Raw genomic sequence first — 22,046 nt, 5'->3', positions numbered from 1 at the left:
CCTGGCTTTCGTAGAGAGGGCCCGGCAGTCGGAGCAGGCCTTGTCGTCGTGATCGACGCCTAGACAAGTTAAACACAGGCGGTGAGGATCCGTGACCGACATTGTGCGGTCGCAATCCTCGCAGTGCTTAAAGCCGGGCATCCCTACGGCACCAATCGGAGTCGATGACTCGAGAAATGATCAGAAAACGATCAAAAAAGTTAGTCAAAAATTGACTAGGGTTACTGCTTTTTCCAGATCTGCGCTTGCTGGCGCGGAAAAAAGAATAACTGACGTCAGCACGCGGAGGCGGCGTCTAAGTACTCCAACGACGTCATCACGGCGCCGACGACGGACGCGGAGCCACAGACGACGCCTACCGACGCGCAAGGGTACTGCTACGCAAAAGTTTCCGGATCCAGTCTGACGCCTGGGGATATTCTAAGGTAAGGAATCTAATACTAACGTGTCTCTTTCAGATGTCAAGTTATTCCCGCAAATGGTCTTTAGGGCATGTAAGGCGACCAGCTTCTCTGGTCCTGAAGTGAGTCCCACTGGTCCTGGGGTTGACTGTAGGCAAAGTGCTTAGTCCATGACGACATCAGTTGTCCATGACTGCTGCCATCCAGTCCCAATGTCCAGCACCAACAAAAAGCACCCTCTCTCTCCCTTGTGTAAGTGTTTTTAAGTGGGGGTGGAAAGTTCAATAAGTCAGCCAACCCTGGTCAATCCTAGGGTGTACATCACCTCTCCATCCCTGTGATAACCCTATTGCATAGCATGCAGGAACAATTCAAGATGGCCTTATTCAAGAGTCAGTGGTCACAACTCCGCTGGGGGCCTCAGCTCCGCCCCTCGCCGACTTGACAGCCTGGACCTTTCCCACCAACACTTCAAAGAACCCCCCCCCCATTTTGTGTTGGCTCAGAGGTCTGGGCTCCCTCCTTTGTTCAGTGGGCCTGGGATGTCCCAACCTTGGTATGGTTTGACAGCTAATTAATGGATGCACATTTTCCTCCCCAGCCCTTCCACCTCAGGAGCAGAGCGAAGCACTGTTAATTGCTCCCTTTCTGAGGGATGGTGTAAGGAAATACCTTTTTTGTATGGTCATGCCAAAGTTTTGGACTGATGCGGCTGGTTTTTCGATCCAGAGTTTACAGAGGCCTGCTAATCAAACCTCAGTGTCTGTGCCCTGACCTTTAAGGGCTGTATGTTGGAGTGGCTTGTAACAGGCTGTAAGGCCCTGGCATATGGTCTCCAGGGCCTGTAAGTTAGAAGGTGACACCAGGGACAGCTGCTCTGGTTGTGCTACCCTAGGTGCGAGAAAGGTAAAACAAGGCTCCTAGTCTGCCACTCCAGAATGGAAGGGCAGTTTTAAATTGGAAACTCTACTTTGGCTTTGCAATTACTTTTATTGGCAAAGTCCTCCTTATTAAATATATGTAAGGCAACCCTAAGTTAGGCCTAGAGAGCTCTAAGGAAGAGTATTGTATATATTAAGAAGTGGAACATGTGTTTTACAAGTTCCAAAAGCAAACACCTGCAATTGTCATTTTAACTGAAGAAAAGGCAAGTAGCCCCATTGTGAATGCAAAGTTGCAGACTGCCACAGCAACCCAGCTAACCTCTTAGTGGGACTACTAAAGTTGATACTGCAAGGTATCAAACAACTTGTTACATTAAGCCCGACTTGATGACCTAGTCACTATTAATGCAACTTGTTGCAGTGTGCAACTTTTACAAAGTTGCCACATTGTTGCCCTAAATCCACTGTGATCATCCACAGTTGCACACAGGGTCTTTCCCTGAGACAGCGTTCTGCCCTTCTGGGCATACGTGCAAACAACTCACTAAAAGGAGACGACAGAAGCCTGGGCCGCGCAGAGTGGTTACCTCTACTTGGCGGGAAGCCACACAGGAGTTAGCCCAAGAGGTAAGCTTGAGAGGAGAAGGCACCTTTGAAGGGCAAATGGGGAACACTCTGCAGAAGGGCTTGTCTATTGTTAATGTAGACAAGTTGGCACTCGGGAAGGAGAGGGGAAGCCAGTTGCCAAACTAGTTTTCCAGTGGCACGTACACACCTCTGTGTTGGGTGTTAGGGAGCGCTACACGCCAAGTGAAGGATTTTGTCATATTGGAAGGTGGCAGAATGGAGAATTCTGGGATAGCCAGATACCATACCTCACAGCAAGTGGTCATCAGGATGGAGGAAACCTAATAGCCCATTTGCTACTGACTGCGTTTCACCAGAGGGCATTTTCTGGGCATAAAAAGGGCAGCCTGGCACAGAGAACTCCGATCTCGATTGACTGGAAGTAGGAAGCTGCCTCTGTATATACTAAACCAAAGTGAGGTATAGTGTGCACAGAGTCCAGTGAAACCCCAAAGGTAGGCAGAGGTAAAGTTAGAGAGCACCTCACTGTAAGAAACTGGCTCTTTATATACTGCACCAAAATGAGGTACAGTGTGTATAGAGTCCAAGGGTCTCCAGAGGTTTGGCAGACGCTAAAGTTAGATAGAACCTTACTCTCTAAAGTGGTAGCTTGGTCGAGCAGTAAGGCAGTATCAGAAGACAGTGTAAAGCATTTAGTGTACACATTCAGTCAGCAAATGGTCTCAAACCCTCAAGAACTGAATTCCAGGCCAATTGTTTTGTATACAAAAATATACTGTTGTTTTATTTCTAGAACCAAGCACGCCTGGTGCAGGTCAGCATAAAAATACTTTTCAGTAGTAAATTACTTGTATGAACACAGTTCAAAATAGCAGTGTAACCTGTACTGGTAATGGTTACAGTTTTAAGAAAGCAGTTTGCACCACATTGCAGATATAGTACATTCAATTGAATGGGCTTTTTAAGTAAAATGCAGCTAATTACTTTTCAGATTACTTTTGCTAACACAGGACTGGATCCTAGATTCAACCCTGGGACATTTCCTGAAAACAGGTACGTAAATGCGTTTTGGTTAAAGTTACGATTTTTAAGGAAAATTATTGCATTTCAAAAGTTGACACCGAAACATTTTCACATAGAATTATCCTATGGGAGGAAATTCACTGAGCAGGTAAGTATGGTTATCGTTACTTTTTCTTACTCAGTGCTAGATCCTGGATTCAGCACTGGGACATTTCCTAAAAACAGTTGAGAAAATGCGTTTTTGAAATTCAACTGATTTTTAAGGAATATTTGCAGTTTTCAGAAGTCGACAAACTTTTTGGGAGAAAAAGTGTCAATGTTATCCTATGAGGAAAAATGAGTTATCTGTTTCAAGGTACGTAATTGGTCTTTTGAGTTAGGGTTCTGGGGTTAGACTCAGGGGTCTCCCAGGGTCAGTGATGCACTGTTGTTGCACCCTCAGCGGCCCACGGGCGGCCGGGTGCAGACTGTTGAAGTCCAATGTTAGCCAATGGGGGATAGGGACTCTCCGGTTGGTGTTGGCTGGCAAGCAGGCCACAGGGTTGTGGAAGCAAAGCTCCTAGGGTTAAGCTAGGGCAAGTTGGGGACCAAGTTAGCACCAAAGGGGCACCCTCAGCAGCACTAGGGCAGCTGGGTGCAGGGTGATGTTTTGAGGTCGGGTGCCCTGTTGATTTCAACGGGAATTCTCCGGGACAAACACCGCAGGTTCAGGGACGAGGATCTTCCAGGAGTGACCACCACTTCGAGGGGTAGGTTGGGATGTAGAGGGATGATTAGGCACTGCTGGGTTGGGCACACAAGGCAGTGGGGCGTCGGCTTCAGGGGTGCCTTTGAATGTCGGATTTTCTTTCCCGCTCTGGTCGCGGCGGGGAGGGGGGGGGGTGGGGGTGTTGGGGGTGTTCTCTCCATTGAGGCTGCAGGCGTCATCTGGAGGCTCGAGGCAGGTCAGGGGATGCCGGATCTCAGGTCAGGATCGCCGGGGGGGCCTCCTCGTAGTGTTTGTTCACTTAAACACGGGGCGGGCTCGGCGGGTGCAGAGGGTGCTGGATTTGCGGTTTCTGGCTGGCACCAGAAGCTGCAGTTTAAACACGTCCGGTGTTCACGGGAGAAACAGTTTGGAAAGTGAATACAGGCAGGTCCTCTGGGGTTTTTGAGGTTGCTGGCCACTGAACACGCAAGGGTTTCGCAGGAGCAGGTTCGAGGGGAGACAGGCCTGTAGGGCTGGGGCCAAGTCAGAGGGCCTCGTCCTCTTGTTAGCTTTGCACGGCTACTCGTCCTTTTCTTGTGGTTTCTGAGGAAGGAAGGTTCAAGCTGCCCCTAAATACTACATTTAAGGGTGTTACAGGTAGGTAAAGGTCAGGGACCAATGAGTCCTTTCCCTGGGGTGGGTACACCCCCCATTCTGCCACTCCCCAGTGGGAGGGGGTCAGGAGCCTGTCCCTGGTTGGCTGGGTCCCCCTATACTCAAGATGGCGGGGACTTGAGATTGTGCTTTGTAGGAGAGTAGGGTCTGCAATCCTATGATCACCCCAGATTTTCGCTTTTTGCTTCACTGGTTTACGACTTTCCCTGGCTGTGGGCCTGCTAATCAGACCCACAGCCTAGCTGTTCTCTCTACTCCAAATTGTACCCAGGTACTGAATTGGCACTGGGCCATCTCTTGTGTCCCTGTAACCAGGGCAGAGGTGTACCCAGAAGTCTCCCAGGGGCTGCAGCATGTATTATGCCACCCCTGGGTTGACTAACTAAACCAGACACAACTGGCTGCTTGACAGCCGGGGCAAGGTGGTGTAATCACCCTTTGCTTTAGATATAGTATTCCTATATCTAAACCTAAAATGGACACATATATTCCTATCAGTCACTCCTATGGCAGGCCTTAACAATCCTGAAGGCAGAGTGCGTGGAATAATGTGAAATGGTGCTCTGGCATGAGCTGAGCCCGTTTGCAGCTTGTGGAACCAAGTCCTAATAGCTGTTCCATGATAACGCTATACCATATACTCTTAAGTGCATTATGTACCTCGCGGTCATATGCTAACTCTGGTATAACATTATCAAAACATATCGAGTAAGGTGTCATACGAATTGGAATACTAACCCCTCGCCAATTCTGGCGACGGGGTTAGCATTCCACCCTTCTAGAGGGACACGACATGTTGGTAACCTGTAAACCCCGGTTAAAGTCAGACATAGCCTCAGATGGATGCTGCCACCGAGACACAAGTCTGCCCTCCTGCTGCTGGGAGTCCTCCCAGCGCGGGAGGCAAGGACAAAGGGTTTCCTGCCAGGGGCGGTGCCAGCACCGTCCCAGACAGGATTTTGTGTATCCTAGGTAGGCAGGGCTTTAGAGGAAGGTGACTGCAAGTGGCACCCCGGTGCTCACTGTGCATATGCCGGCTTGAACCAGTTCCTGAGCTGGGGAAAGCCCGCCAAAGGAGAGGGGTGTAACCACCCCCCTCCTGGTCCCACCCATAGGGCAGGACTTCGTCGCGTGCCAGCCCCTTTTGCAGGATAAAGGTGGGAGCAGGCCCCCTTCCAAATCAGATCATCTTTGAATCCTGAACCGACTTTCCACGAAAGGAACTCAAGACTCTTCCCAAGATTTCTCCCTTGTGACTAAGGAGTAGTCACCCTGCAGCAGCAGGCACCATCCAAGCATCGCGGTCTGCTGTAAGTCTCTCCTCCCGATCAAGACTGCCCAGCTCGACGAGAACCGGCTTCCCTGGCACCTCTGACCTCTACCTGCATCTTCAGCCCAGCTGAGACCTGTGGGTGTGACGAGACCTCGAGGGACCGGCCATCTTCAAGACTGCACGACGCTTGCCCAGCACGACCACCGAGTGACCCTCGACTGAGTGCTTTGGGGTAACAGAAGCCCCGACCCTGAGCAGCTCCAGCACCGACGTTCAGCCCCCCTGCATCCACGAGATCTGCGTGGGGCCCTTCTGCTCTTTGCTGCTCACCGCGTTGTCCAGGTCACTTGCCCGTTGGCTAGTGGCCCTCTGACGACGAACTTCGACGACAAACACCGCTGGTCTGGTTGCTCCAGACGTGTCCTTGCTCCCCTCCAACAGAGGAGCACCCCGGACCCTCCTGGTCCACTCCAGACGCCATTTTAAGTCCACCGCGTGGGCTTGCATTTGCCAAGACTTGTTGCCCCAATCCTGGGTCCAGCGTCGTTGACAGCAGATACCTTCATGGGACAGCTCGCACCTCCATCCTGGTCGCCGACAACGCCTCCTGGTCCGAGAGACTGCAGAGCCCAGCAGCGCCCACTCACCTGGTCGAGGTGACTTCGTCCGGTGCCACTCTGGTGCCCACCTAAATCACTGGCTAGTGATTCAGAACTTGGTCCCCTCTGCTTACAGGTCTTCCTCTTCCCCGATCCAGGCTTGGATCCCCACGAACTTCTTCACTGGTCGCCTGCCAGCATCTTCTTCCTTCAGGCTCCTGGTTCATCAACGAAGAAACCCGACGACATTTAAACCCTATGCAGCCAGAGCCCCTGGGCTAGGTAAACCGAGTACTCCGGTGCTCCAGCGTAGACCAACTCTTTAAGTGTCTAGATCCACTTTAGTTTTTGACCTACCTAGTCGGGTTCGCCCGAAAACACTAACTTTGCTTTTACTAGCCTCCATAGACTTTTTCCCGCCTTACGCGTGAGAGTTCCCACTCTGCACACGACGTCCCTAGGCCTCCTGCTTGTAATCTAAAGGTTCAGTAGTCCAGTCCTAGCGATCCTAAAGCCTATGAGAATAGTTACTTACCTGCTAGTAATTCGCATTCCACTTTTGTAGTATATGGTTTTTCGTGCCCCTCGGGCATTTGTGTAAATTGTGCGACTTTAAGTATTTCTTTAAGAGTTTTGTTGTGTGCTTAGCTCCCTGTCTCATAAAGAGCCAGGGTAGTCTTGTTATAAATAAATATACTTTATTTTTCATAACAACTTGTGTGGTGTCCTTTCCCTTGGTGTTCAAGGGGTAAATGTGATGGTAAAACAGCTGGCTTAACACGCCCTCTAGAGTTTAGCCTAAAGACTGCACGTGTCCATGCTACTAGGATAGCTGGTCTATCAGGTTGACTTACAACCAAACATCAATAAGGGTTGTTTGGACTGATACAAAGTGTTCACTAGAATAGTGAACATTATATATCAGGCCAACTTCTCACAATGTGCTTAGCCCTCTGATCTCATAAAGAGTTCAGAGGTGTTTGTTATTAATAAAAATATTGTTTATTTTCAAAACAACCTGTGTTGTGTCCTTTCATCTGGTATTCAAGGGGTTATATGTGGTAAAACAGCTGGCTTCACATGCCAAAAGAGTTTAGCCTAAGACTGCTTTGTCCATGCTACCATTAGGATAGCTGGTCTATAAGGTTGACTTACAACCAATCACCATAAGGGTTGTTTGGACTGATACAAGGTGATCACTAGAACTAGTGAGCATCATATATCAGGCCAACTTCTCACAGTGCTGGTCTATATTTCTTTTCTATTCTTGGATTTAACACTCTACAGCGTACAGGGTCTTTAAATATTTCTGGAGCATGTTTAATGACTCCTTTGATCATGGGTAGTATTTGCGTAGACCTTTGTGACTGCTCAAATGTATCCAGTAAAAAATCCTCCTCAGTGGCATCAGTGTGCACTGAAACCCCGTGGTATAGGGCAGCTCTATTTAAGAGGTGGTTAAACCCAATACTATCCTCCGGAGGGGAAGGTTTTCTTGGGTAGGACTGAGGATCAGGAATGTCGGGCACATTATGTGGTGGGAACTCATATATATCGTCATCTGTAGGATATGTATCTGGATTGATATCTTCATCTACAGGGTATGTATGTGGGTCTGGTATGTCACCCCCCCACCTAGATCATACTCATCATCAGTGTGGTGTGATGATGCAGGAGATTGAACGGGAGAAACTGTAGGTGAAATGTAAGGAGGGATAGGAGAGGAAGAAGGTGAAGGAGAGGAAGGGTGCATTGGAGAAGTTGCACAATCCTTCTTGGCAGGAACCACAGGTAGAAGTGGTGTTGCTGCTGGTCTCTTTTTGTGAGGAATAGCTTCCACATGTCCAGTTTTTGGGTTGATATTGACCCTCTTTTGTTTAGGATCTGGTCTAAACAGTTCTTCTTCCTCTACAACCTTCTTTGGCGTCGGTTTTTTCGGTGCCGATAGAGGTTTTTTAGGGGCTTTTGCTTTAGGAGGCGTTACAGTGTCCTGTGGCAAATTCTTCGGTGCCGAAGGTGGTTTTGGTTTAGTAGGCTTGTCGGAGGGTTTAGGGGACTCTGAATCAGGCCTTGCAGTCTTCGGTACCGAGGTTGGAGTTCTTGGAGTGGAAGCAGGTCTTGTTGGCTTCGAGGCGTCAGACTCTGGTTTTCCATCTTTATTTTTGGAACAGGACGGTTTCAGAGCCGGAGCTTCTTTCAGATCCGATACAATGTTTGGCTTTGGTACCGGTGCGTCCTTAGGTGTGGGTGCCGAAGGGTCTTTGTCTTTTGGTACCGAAGGGTGTTTTGGCTTCAGTGTTGAAGGATCCTTCGGTGTCGAACGATGTTTGTGCTTCGGTGCCAATGGAAGAGGTGGAATTGGCAAGTGTGGTTTGCTCGGTGCCAAGGCACTGGAAGGCGTAGTCGTTTTCCTCGGAAGCCGAGCCCGAAGGCAGGGCGTTTGAGGGAATATTTTGGTCTCGACTGGGCCCCTTGGGCGGAGTGTGGAGTGTTGACCGTTGCCTTTGGCTTGGGCAGTGTCTGTGGTGTAGGGGCAATAGTACCCACGGGTTGACGAGATGGAATCGAGTCATCTGAAACCTCTGCCTCTGATACGATCTGGAGATCAGGAGAATCTTCTTCCGGGACGAGTGGAACCTCGTCATCGAAGATGTCCTCCGGTGCTGGGGCTGATCTCCTCATCTCGTGTCGACAGGCCCTCCTGTGAGAAGTTGGCCTGATTTATGATGTTCACTAGTTCTAGTGACGATTGGTTGTAAGTCAACATTATAGACCAGCTATCCTATTGGTAGCATGGATAAAGCAGTCTTAGGCTAAACTCTTTTGGCATGTGAAGCCAGCTGTATTACCACATGTAACCCCTTGAACACCAAGTGAAAGGACACCACACAGGATATATATTCAATATATATATGTATTTATTACTACAAATAGTTCCCTGAACTCTTTATGAGCACAAGAGCAAACACGTTAAAACAATTCAATTGATAAGTATACAAAAGTTGCACCAATATGGATAGGCCGGGTGCCCTCTAAAACCATATACTAAAGAAGTGGTAAAAGTACCACGAGTCGAAAGGAAGTAAGGCCTAGGGCCTTGGGAATCGTTGGGGCTATGCTGTACTAACGCAAGTTAGGAACTAGGAGGCCCACGGGATCTGGTTTGCAGTGCGCAAAGTTAGGAGCAAGTTACATTGAAGTCAATGGATGCGTAAAAGTTAAAAAGGTAAAGGGAGGAAGTCTTCCGGTCAGTCTAGAACTTAGCCCTTTGGAATCTGGACACTAGGAGTGTTAAACTACTCGGGGGCACCGGAGTGCCAGCGTTACATCACCCACAGGAAGCGGGTGCAGTGGTGCCAAAGTGCGTCGGGAGGCAAGGACAAAGGGTTTCCTGCCAGGGGCGGTGCCAGCACCGTCCCAGACAGGATTTTGTGTATCCTAGGTAGGCAGGGCTTTAGAGGAAGGTGACTGCAAGTGGCACCCCGGTGCTCACTGTGCATAGGCCGGCTGAAACCAGTTCCAGGGGCACTCCAGCCCCTGGCCTGGGGAAAGCCCGCCAAAGGAGAGGGGTGTAACCACCCCCCTCCTGGTCCCACCCATAGGGCAGGACTTCGTCGCGTGCCAGCCCCTTTTTGCAGGATAAAGGTAGGAACTGGCCCCCTTCCAAAGCAGATCATCTTTGAATCCTGAAACTACTTTCCACGAAAGGAACTCAAGACTTCTTCCCAAGATTCTCCCTTGTGACTAAGGAGTAGTCACCCTGCAGCAGCAGGCACCAACCAAGCATCGCGGTTTGTTGCCAGTCTCTCCTTCGGATCAAGACTGCTCCAGCACGACGAGAACCGGCTTCCCTGGCACCTCAACCTGCATCATCAGCCCAGCTGTGATCCGTGGGTGTGACGAGACCTCGAGGGACCGGCCATCTTCAGAACTGCACGACGCTTGTCCAGCACGACTCCCGAGTGACCCTCGACTGAGTGCTTTGGGGTAAGAGAAGCCCCGACCCTGAGCAGCTCCAGCACCGAAGTTCAGCCCCCCTGCATCCACGAGATCTGCGAGGGGCCCTTCTGCTTTTTGCTGCTCACCGCGTTGTCCAGGTCGCTTGCCCGTTGGCTAGTGGCCCTCTCACGACGCTCCACGACGACAACTACTGCTGGCCTGGTTGCTCCAGACTAGCCCCTGCTCCCCTCCAAAAGAGGAGCACCCTGGACCCTCCTGGTCCACTCAAGACGCCATTTTAGGTCCACCGCGTGGGCCTTGCATTTGCCAAGACTTGTTGCCCAATCCTGGGTCCAGCGACGTCGACAGCAAGAACCTTCGTGGGACAGCTCGCACCTCCATCCTGGTCGCCGACAACGCCTCCTGGTCCGAGAGACTGCAGAGCCCAGCAGCGCCCACTCACCTGGCTGAGGTGACTTCGTCCGGTGCCATCCTGGTGCCCACTCAAATCACTGGCTAGTGATTCAGAACTTGGTCCCCTCTGCTTACAGGTTTCTTCTTCCCTGATCCAGGCTTGGATCACTCCGAACTCTCTTCACTGGCCGCCTGCCAGCAACTCTTTCTTCAGGCTCCTGGATCTTCAACGAGGGTTTCCGACGCAACTTCAACCCTATGCAGCCGCAGCCCCTGGGCTAGGTAACCTGAGTACTCCGGTGCTCCAGCATAGTCCAACACCCTAAGTGTTCGGATCCACTCCCGTTTTCGACCCACCTAGTCGGGTTCGCCCGAGAACAGTAACTTTGCAACTGCTAGCCTCCATAGACTTTTTCCCGCCTTACGCGTGAGAGTTCCCACTCTGCACCCGACGTCCACAGGCCTCCTGCATCTAATCCCAGTGTTTAGAATTGTAGGCCTAGCGATTCCTAAGTCTAGAAAAGTATTACTTACCTGCTAGCAAGTTTGCATTCCACTTACTGTGTATATGGTTTTTCGTGCCCCTAGGGCATTTGTGTAAATTGTGCGACTTAAAGTATTTTCTTAAGAGTTTTGTTGTGTGCTTAGCTCCCTGACTCATAAAGAGTTCAGGGTAGTCTTGTTATAAATAAATATCTGTTTATTTTCATAACAACTTGTGTGGTGTCCTTTCACTTGGTGTTCAAGGGGTAATGTGATGGCAAAACAGCTGGCTTAACACGCCCTCTAGAGTCTTAGCCTTAGACTGCTCGTATCCATGCTACTAGGATAGCTGGTCTATAAGGTTGACTTACAACCAATCATCAATAAGGGTTGTTTGGACTGATACATAGTGATCACTAGAATAGTGAGCACTGCATATCAGGCCAACTTCTCACAACAATGTGATCCATGTTCCAATTGGTAATGCACCTAAAGTGCATTGGCATAAATTCAGAGAGAGAACAGCAGGCTGTGGGTCTGATTGGCAGGCCCACAGCCAAGTCAAAAACCAGTGAAGCAAAAAAGCAAAAATTGGGGTGACCATAGGATAGCAGATCCTACTATCCTACAGCTCCGATCCCGAATGGTCATTTTCGATCGGAAGGATGCACAAGCTGTGCATGTCGACTCGTTGTGATCTGGCGATAGACAGAGGTTGCAGACCTCGTGATGCTCGCTATGAGGGAATTTTGCTCGACATACCGGGCATCTCTTGAACGGAGTCCTGTCCATGAGGTGTAGGCCGCACGGCGCCGATAGGCCCAACGGCCCGCGTCAATGCACTGGAATGAAGCTGATGGCGTCTAAAGTAGTATATTCGATGTCGATATTATTTGTATAAAGTTTTTACGCTTCGAAGTTGCTGGAAAAGTTTTTCTAGCCGGAGTGGAGAACTTTCATCCGAACCCAGTGGCGGAAAAAACCAATCTGAGGATGGAGTCGATGACCATGTGCAGTATTGTCCAAGGGAGGAGTCACCTATCTCTTGACTACAAAGACTTCTTCCAAGAAGACAACAACCTGCAATCATCCGAGCCCAACATCAGGTGGCAAACTAATGCTAAGTGTACACTCTGCAGCTCATACGCCTCGAACATACAGTACAATGGACACAGCAAGTAAGAACATCAACTTGCTCTTGCAACCTTATAAATCATCTCATCTGGAGCAAAGAGACCTGTCATCAGTGAACATCACAGCCGGTCCTATACCTTGTGGTATAGCATGGGACACAACTGATTATGACATTTATGGCCCGGTGGAACTGCTGAAAATTCCACACCAGTTCAAGGTTTCTTTAAGTGATTTTGTTTCATCAAGCACCTTTTCAGATGATTGGGACTTTGAAAATGTTAATAATATGATGTCAGACTTAGAAATGTCAGCAAAATTTCAAAAACATGAACACCTAGAAGGTTCAACAAGTTATGAAGAACTGTATTGTTATAATCATTTTGGTCACCATTATTTGCACAAATCTGTAAATCCTAGAAATGTTTTTTCTTATAATCAATGGGAACATTGTCCAACGCCACCAAAAGGCAGCTCTAAAACATTTTATGAGAAATTTCCATACTTCTCAGGTTTTAATGTGACAAATCCAGAAACATTTTATTTAAAAAATCTAAATAGGACAGCAATGAAACCATGTTGACCAATACTAAAATTTATTCTGCAAACGTTTATGCTCAGCTGCCTACATTAGGGTACAACTTTTGGAGAGACAATATTGAGACAAAAACTCTCTGGGGCACAAAAGAATGGCAGGTGCAGGGTTTGGAAGCCTTGTTCAGAGCCTGCATTATACCAGAACAAATCATATTTCTAAATTACACTGTTCAGCAAACATCCTGTCTTGGCTTAGCTAAGATAAAAGAATTAAACAAACCGTCCATACCTAAAGCCACACTTAGTAGTAATGACACTGCAGATGAGGAGGTAGACGTAAGACATATTTTACAGCACAACAGAACAAGTCCTGCTTGAAAAAAATGGTTAATCTGGCCCATAGACACGAATAACTGTCAAGAGAGATTCATGAACAGAAGGGTTCAAAATGAATAGGCCATATCCAAGGTACTCCCAGAGACAACATCCAGGGATAGTCACCACATACAGTGTCGGAAAACTATGCCTTGATTGGCTACAGACATCCATACTTCCATAAATTAAACAACACTTAACTTTACCTAAAGAAGGCGTTGACTTGCGAGACTTCTTACTCGGGCCTCGCAAACAACGACAAAAACATTTCATATACGCCGGTATATATTCTGCTTACAATGAAGTTTGGAAAATAACGCAAATGGAAACTGCAGAAATAATACGAGAAATTGATTGTATTTATTTGGAGAAAGCTCTCTCTGTAGTGGACAATGGGTTAAAGACTCTGTCCTCCAGAATTTATTCTTTCGACAGCATTGTATCATCTGCCATTGATATTATAGAACAGGATTTGCTAATGTTACAACATGAACAGTCTCAATTGCGTTCTATAATGCTACTAGGCTGGACGTTGCAAAATCTCCGTTAAGGCTATGTGCCATGGCGTCTAATCAATACCACGTCATTGTTTACTGTCTTTAACCTTACAGATAAACAAATCTCTTTGGCACAAAGAGGGGCAGAGTATACGGTGCTGAGCATTGAAAAACTGGAAAGATTACCATTAACAGTTTCTGAGAAACCTGTCGTTGAATGGATAATACATGGCACCATCACGATACCAGTGACGATTTTCCAATTTCAATATTGTCTACAGCATATACCAGCGGGTCTGTATAAAAGGTTTGGTAAAGGATACATTAAGTCAACCTGGTCTTTACCATACACACACAAATGTTGGAGTGGGGGAAAAGAAGTATTTCTTAGTACAAAAAATTGTAAAAACTCGCTAAGCGGTACACTTTTATGTGAAGGTATTAACCTACATGGAGCCTGCAAAGGTTCTTTAAATAACCTTTCTTGCCACACGCACGGTACTCCAGCGGTCGTGATAGAACCGATTTTTAGGCAGATTTCCAATGGGAGCTACGTCATGCTCAACGATCACAGCTATTGTGGCATGCTGACAGGAAAAGCCTATCTGGTTAGTGTGTCGGCCAGGGTCACTTGTTGTATGCAAGTATTGTATCCAAAGAGTAATACAGACAGGGAGACGGCGTTATGGCCTTCACTGAATATCTCTTCTATACGAATTGATACTTTACGCCGAATGAAAGCCATTCTTTTACAACAAACTGGGTCACTGACCGCGTCTAGAGAAACGTATGATCTGCAAGTTGCAAAGACTTCTGCAGAGATACATGCATTATTAGCAACAAGCTGCCCAGTACATTTCGCGGAACTGTTAGGTCAAATCTTAAACATGTCTGATACCAGTGGCATCGCACATGTATTTAAGACGATCTTTTCGGGACTGTTAACACCATTCGAAGCAGTCCTCTGCATTTTTCCAAATTTCGTGCACTCTGTGTTCGGCGGTCTGCCTCTCATTTTGGGACTCGTAGCAGGAATTCTATTTTTGTTTCTCCTGCTCCGATATGGCAAGTCCAGTCACCAACGATACCCAGACTACAATGGAACGGGCTCGCCTGGCCATGCGGTATCGTGACAGAATTACACAGATTCTTGGCTTGGCTCGTTTAAGAGATCTGAATACCACTTGGTTCCTTTCATTTAGACCAATCTGGCAAGATTGCATCTTACCTGTTCTACGATGCCTGCTTTGCGGAGAAGAATGCATGTCAGACATCACAGCCAACGGACGTTGACACTTTGCTGGGTCCTGTAACGACTCACACATCGTGTTGCCCCCAACGGCTGCCTATCCTGATGACGGCATTCATTGAGATCTCACCGGCAAATCCAGCTATTGGTGAGGTACGTGGAACAACAGGAACACAGGTACCATCTACATCGAACATTGCTAATGCGACTGACGCTGACGGCGGTGTTTCACATCTATGCACATTTGATCTACTTGATGAAGTAGTTCCACTTTCACCAACTGTGGTAGACGGCTTCTTTGCCAGCTTAGATGATTTGATGTTTTCTCCCGACACCGAGAATAACTTTTGAAAGTGCACACAGTGTTCCATAAACTCTGAAATTCGGCCTTCGGTTTTTCAAAACAAAACGACTAACTTGGGAACTCTATGTTTCTACGATCTACATTTGCAAACTTTTTCTCTTCATCCCAGAATAGACCATTTTCACTTGGCACAAAGTAATCTGTTAAAAGTAGAACTATTCTTAAAGAACAAGAAATTTGTTTGATACTTTCCTATAGACAAATATTTGGCATTATCTCGTGAAATCGATAGCTGTTTATATACTATGCTATGGACTCAACTTTTTTTCTGTAAATTTAGAGCCATTTCATAAACTGTCATTTCGTGTTTCATCTAGATAGCATTATTTAATGACAAAGCTATTGCTGGTGCAATGCGTGCAAGACAAATACTCATGTATAAATATAAACCATGTTTAATGCATTTCATGTATTTTGGGTGGGATTATGAACACATGCTTTAGTTATGTTTTTTATGCTTATAGATTTAATGATATTAGACATAACACGTGGAGTGGGTGTTGTATAGCGTTTTAGGGCCCTAGTGTAATTTTCCCGATTCATGCCCTTATATAGGTATAAAATACCGCATCCTTATACAGGCACAGAAATCATAACCATATTAAGACACAACTCAAGTAGTCCTTGTAGGAAGGTAGATCCCTGACTATGGTTGCCCCCAACTTTTTGCCTGGTGTTTTGCTGGTTTTCTGACTTAGTTGACCTGGGGCCCTGCTATTCAGGACCCCAGGCCTACTGCTCTCTCTGTAAAATGGATTCCATGTACCTTAGGTACATATCTAATTGGATACTGAGTCACCTTATCAGTCCCTGTACAGAGTACCTTAGGTGCCCAGGGCATAGGTGTACCCAGGGCCTACCAGGGGCTGCAGCATGTATTATGCCACCCCTGGCTGGCCATCCAAATCTGACACAACTGGCTGCACGACAGCTGGGGCAAGGTGGTGTAATCACCCTGTGCTTTAGATATAGTATTCCTATATCTAACCCTAAAATGGACACATATATTCCTATCAGTCACTCCTATGGCAGGCCTTGACAATCCTGAAGGCAGAGTGCTTGGAATCGTGTGAGATAGTGCTCTGGCATGAGCTGAGCCTGTCTGCGGCTTTCGGGATCCATCCCTTAGCCGTTTCCATGATATCGTATACCATATACTCTTAAGTGCATTATAATCCTCGCGGTTATATGCCAACTCTGGTATCGCTTTATCAAAACATGTCGAGTAAGGTGTCATACGAATTGGAATACTAACCCCTCGCCAATTCTGGCGACGGGGTTAGCATTCCACCCTTCTAGAGGGACACGACATGTATGTAACCTGTAACCCTGGTTAAAGTCAGACAGAGCCTTAGCTCCACAAAATGGATGCTGCCACCGAGACACAAGTCTGCCCTCCTGCTGCTGGGAGTCCTTCCAGCAACGGAGGCAAGGACAAAGGGTTTCCTGTCAGGGGCGGTGCCAGCACCGTCCCAGACAGGATTTTGTGTATTCTAGGTAGGCAGGGCTTTAGAGGAAGGTGACTGCAAGTGGCACCCCGGTGCTCACTGTGCATAGGCCGGCTTGAACCAGTTCCAGGGGCACTCCAGCCCCTGATCTGGGGAAAGCCCGCTAAAGGAGAGGGGTGTAACCACCCCCCTCCTAGTCCCACCCATAGGGCAGGACTTAGTCGCGTGCCAGCCCCTTTTTGCAGGATAAAGGTAGGAACTGGCCCCCTTCCAAATCAGATCATCTTTGAATCCTGAAACTACTTTCCACGAAAGGAACTCAAGACTTCTTCCCAAGATTCTCCCTTGTGACTAAGGAGTAGTCACCCTGCAGCAGAAGGCACCAACCAAGCATCGCGGTTTGTTGCCAGTCTCTCCTCCGGATCACGACTGCTCCAGCACGACGAGAACCGGCTTCCCTGGCACCTCTGACCTCAACCTACATCATTAGTCCAGCTGTGATCCGTGGGTGCGACAAGACCTCGAGGGACCGGCCATCTTCAGAACTGCACGACGCTTGTCCAGCACGACCACCGAGTGACCCTCGACTGAGTGCTTTGGGGTAAGAGAAGCCCCGACCCTGAGCAGCTCCAGCACCGAAGTTCAGCCCCCCTGCATCCACGAGATCTGCGTGGGGCCCTTCTGCTCTTTGCTGCTCACCGCGTTGTCCAGGTCGCTTGCCCGTTGGCTAGTGGCCCTCTCACGACGCTCCACGACGACAACCACTGCTGGTCTGGTTGCTCCAGACTAGCCCTTGCTCCCCTCCAAAAGAGGAGCACCCTGGACCCTCCTGGTCCACTCAAGACGCCATTTTAGGTCCACCGCGTGGGCCTTGCATTTGCCAAGACTTGTTGCCCAATCCTGTGTCCAGCGACATCGACAGCAAGTACCTTCGAGGGACAGCTCGCACCTCGATCCTGGTCGCCGACAACGCCTCCTGGTCCGAGAGACTGCAGAGCCCAGCAGCGCCCACTCACCTGGCTGAGGTGACTTCGTCCGGTGCCATCCTGGTGCCCACTCAAATCACTGGCTAGTGATTCAGAAGTTGGTCCCCTCTGCTTACAGGTTTCTTCTTCCCTGATCCAGGCTTGGATCACCACGAACTCCTTCACTGGCCGCCTGCCAGCAACTTCTTTCTTCAGGCTCCTGGATCTTCAACGAGGGTTTCCGACACAACTTGAACCCTATGCAGCCGCAGCCCCTGGGCTAGGTAAACCAAGTACTCCGGTGCTTTAGCATAGTCCAACACCCTAAGTGTTCGGCTCCACTCTTGTTTTCGACCCACCTAGTCGGGTTCGCCCGAGAACAGTAACTTTGTCTTTGCTAGCCTCCATAGACTTTTTCCCGCCTTACGCGTGAGAGTTCCCACTCTGCACACGACGCCCACAGGCCTCCTGCTACTAATCTAAGGGTTTAGTATTGTAGGCCTAGCGTTTCTGAAGTCTATGAGAATAGTTACTTACCTGCTAGTAATTCGCATTCCACTTTTGTAATATATGGTTTTTCGTGCCCCTCGGGCATCTGTGTAAATTGTGCGACTTAAAGTATTTTCGTAAGAGTTTTGTTGTGTGCTTAGCTCCCTGACTCATAAAGAGTTCAGGGTAGACTTGTTATAAATAAACATCTGTTTATTTTCATAACAACTTGTGTGGTGTCCTTTCACTTGGTGTTCAAGGGGTAATGTGATGGTAAAACAGCTGGCTTAACACGCCCTCTAGAGTCTTAGCCTTAGACTGCTCGTATCCATGCTACTAGGATAGCTGGTCTATAAGGTTGACTTACAACCAATCATCAATAAGGGTTGTCTGGACTGATACATAGTGAGCACTGCATATCAGGCCAACTTCTCACAGCCCTATTACGGCTTGGCTACTTCCACTAGTTCTGAAAATCTACAACGATTTCTTGGAAAAACCCGCCTTCAGCAGTCCGGGACTTCCCCCTGCATGAATATTGATTTATCCAAGAACTCATGGAGTTTTCAGAGAATTAAGTCTCTAATGACGTTATTATGTCCAATCTTACGTCAAATTCGGCACCTTCAAGGTATAAATATGCCCACACTTGTCCAAACAAAGACACGGTGGTTTGAAGCAGTTCGACTATCTACTTACCCGACACACCCTGCTGCTGCAAGTGCCGAAGGTAGCCGACCCTCCAGCTGACGCACTGATAGAGACGCTGTACTTGCTCCTGCCGGGAAATCCAGCTCCAGTGTTTCCAGGCTACCCTTGCGGGTTGCTGGGAAACCGAGTCCTGAGAAAGATACAAGACCTCCTTCATTCTAAACCAAGGTACGGTGCTGATTAGACCCTAAGAGAATTCTTGGATTAGATTCTTGGCAAACTAATACTAAAACTTGGCTACAACTTCCTTCCTTCCTTGTGCTAAGCCTAGGTTAGGTACACTGGGGTAGACGTATTTTAGAAGCACCAGTTGAGTACTTTTAGTCATTATTTATCACTGTATGTATTTTATGCATTTTAGGTATTTTATGGCTTAAAAACCATATCATGCTTTTACAATATTATTTTATAATACTCTTCGTACTGTACGCTTTGTACTTTACCGCAAATATTACAATTGCAGCAGTTCATTTCTTATGCTTGAGAAAGAAGACTGTTCAATAAATATTTTATTGAAAACGCTTGTCTCTTTCTCTGCACCTCTGGTGAAACGAAGTATGGCACGATTGGCTGAGTGAAATAACTATCTATTGTTTCCGCGACTCTAGAGATATATTTCTTATTCTTGGGAAACAAAGTTGTCATGTTTTAAGCGGTTGTCAGAAACTAAATCCCTTCTTAAATATTCGAGAACGTTTCTAGTGACCTCTGAGCTAGCTGGCACAAACACAATTAAGTTTAGTGTATTCGGTAGAGACCTAGTTGACTTCAGTCCTACGTCTAAATTACAGGATACACTATTCCAATGCGCAGAGCCTATCGGGAATATAGGAACAACACTACAAGGGGTTCCCCCTCTTCAACATGGCCAGAGTCATGCTTCACCTCGCCTCCCCCACCTGAGGGGTGGGGTTGGCATAGGCTGACACACCCCTTTTCCTCACTTGGGTTTTCCTGCCGTTCTTCCCACCAGGGTGGGGGTCAGAACCGGAGGGGGCCAGATGCTGAGTACATCAAGTGGCCTGGACAAGCTCACAAAAGGCGGTATGCCTTTGAAGCTTCCCCTGCCCATCCTGGGGGAGGAGGCTTGGCACCTCGTCCCAGGATGTGCATTGATCCGGGCCCCCGAGAGCGGCAGGCTCCCAGGGGTCCAGAAACATGTCTGGTGGTGGCAGCCTCGGTAGCCACACAGTCAGGACACAGGGAGTTGGTTAGGTTTCAGGGGGCATCTCTAAGATGCCCTCTGTCGTGCATTTTACATTAAATCCCACACTGACATTAGTGTGGGTTTAATGTCTTGAGAAGTTTGATATCAAACTTCTCAGTCTTCAGTGAAGCCATCACGGTGCTGTGGAGTTCGTAATGATGACCTCCAAGCACCATATACTCTTAAATGGCAGCACTGCACTTACAGTGCCCAGGAATGGCCCTGGGCACTGTAGGGGCACAGGGCACATGCACCTATGCCCACACCACTGGCATAGGGCACCCAGCTAGACGGGTGACTGATGGATGCCAGGGCAGTGAGCTTGTGGGCATGGCACACAGGGATGAGTGCTATGTCGACTCTCTGTACGACACTCAGGCTGCAAAGGCAGTGTGTGGGTGTCAGGGTACAGGGCCCCTAAGGGTGGCACAATAAGTGCTGCAGCTCTTAGGGGTCTTCTCTGGTCACCATGCCCTGGGTACCATTTACTAGGGGCTGACAGGTGGCCAGAGATACCAATTGGGTTTTAGTTTCAACACAGTTTTAGGGTAGGAACACAGGCCCTGGGCACCTGGATGGCAAGAACCGAGGGCACACTCAGTCTAAGCACATTAGCAATTCAGCAAAAAGTGGGGGTATACCCATGCAAGAAAGATGGCACTTTCTCACACCAAGCCTCTATTTCAAGTAGCTTGGACACTTTCCATGAATTGAGCTAAAAGCTAAGTTTAAGGCTTAAAATGTAATTCTCTTGGCTACCGGCAACCAATGTAGTTCCTTGATATGCGGAGAGATATGCTGAAGAAAAGGGACATTTCTAATTAATCTTGCAGCCGCATTCAGATTTTTATTATTTAGAGTTTAACAAGGTAGGCTGGTAAGCCCCGGTAGAGGCTGTTCGCGTAGTCCAGGCGGGAAGTCACTGTGGCATGGACTACTGTCCGGGGGCAGTTCTCTGGCAGTAAATGTATACATTTCCGAAGGTTTCTCAATCTGCCAAAACACTCAGCTGTCACCTGGTGAATTTGGGCCACAAAACATAAGTCGACCTGCCACTTTACTCCCAAATTTTTGGCAATGCCAACTGGAGTGTGAGGTGAACCCATTTCTACTGCCCACCAGAGGTCTGCAGCAGGGAGTTGGTTTATACCAAAAAACATCACTTTAGTTTTAATCGGCATTAAGTTTGAGTTTGTTGTTATTCATCCAGTTGGCAATATCTTCTAAACAGTCCTTAAAGCTCTTGAAAGAATCTTCAGACTGTCCATTAAAAAGAACTACCAGTTGGGTGTCCTCGGCGTAGGAAATCGCCTTCACACCCCAGTTGGCTATCGGAGAGAATAAAGGGGCCAAAAAGATGTTGAACAGCAGAGAGCTTAGGGCCGACCCCTGTGGCAGTCCGCACCATAAGTGCTTGCAGTCGGACAGATACGGTTGTAACGCCACCCTTTGGGTACATCTATGGAGAAATGACTTCAGCCAATCTAGGGCTGTACCCCCAACCCCAATGTCAGAAAGACATTGAACCAGTAGCACAAGTTACTTACCTTCGGTAACAATATATCTGTAAGAAATAGTAGCTAGTATTAGATTCCTTACCTTAGAATATCCACAGGCATCAGACTGGATCCAGAATTTTTGCATAGCAGTACTCTTGCGCGTCGGTAGGCGTCGTCTGTGGCTCCGCATCAGTCGTCGGCGTCGGGATGACGTCGCCGGAGAACTTAGACGCCGCCCTCGCGCGCTGACGTCAGTTCTTATACACAGCTTTTCGGCGCCAGAAACGCAGAGCCATGATAAAAACCAACACTGATGCCATGAAACTAGGGCCCTGAAAGGGGATGACCCTAACCCTAGATATCGGTTCGCAGAACGGGGAAGATGGGTGGGGCGGTAAGGGATCTAATACTAACTACTGTTTCTTACAGATATATCGTTACCGAAGGTAAGTAACTTGAGCATCTGAAAGAAACAGGTTAGTATTAGATTCCTTACCTTATAGATACCCCAGCAATACCAACCCCGGTGGTGGGTCTGCAAACCAATAAGCACACCAGAAAGTCCAGGAGGACGGAACGGCCAAAGAAGCCATCCCTCCGGACTAGG

The 22,046-nt window shown here is 48.1% G+C and overlaps 1 protein-coding gene across 19 annotated transcripts in view; it reads right to left on the bottom strand.

Moving 5' to 3' along the window:
• UBR5 (ubiquitin protein ligase E3 component n-recognin 5) overlaps nucleotides 1-22,046 on the bottom strand; it is a 2,132,574-nt gene that overhangs the window by 952,323 nt on the left and 1,158,205 nt on the right. The window lies entirely within an intron of this gene.

Source organism: Lissotriton helveticus, chromosome 4_1, assembly GCF_964261635.1.
Source record: "Lissotriton helveticus chromosome 4_1, aLisHel1.1, whole genome shotgun sequence".
NCBI classification, from domain to species: Eukaryota; Metazoa; Chordata; class Amphibia; order Caudata; family Salamandridae; genus Lissotriton; species Lissotriton helveticus.
This window is presented reverse-complemented; position numbering and strand designations above follow the sequence as displayed.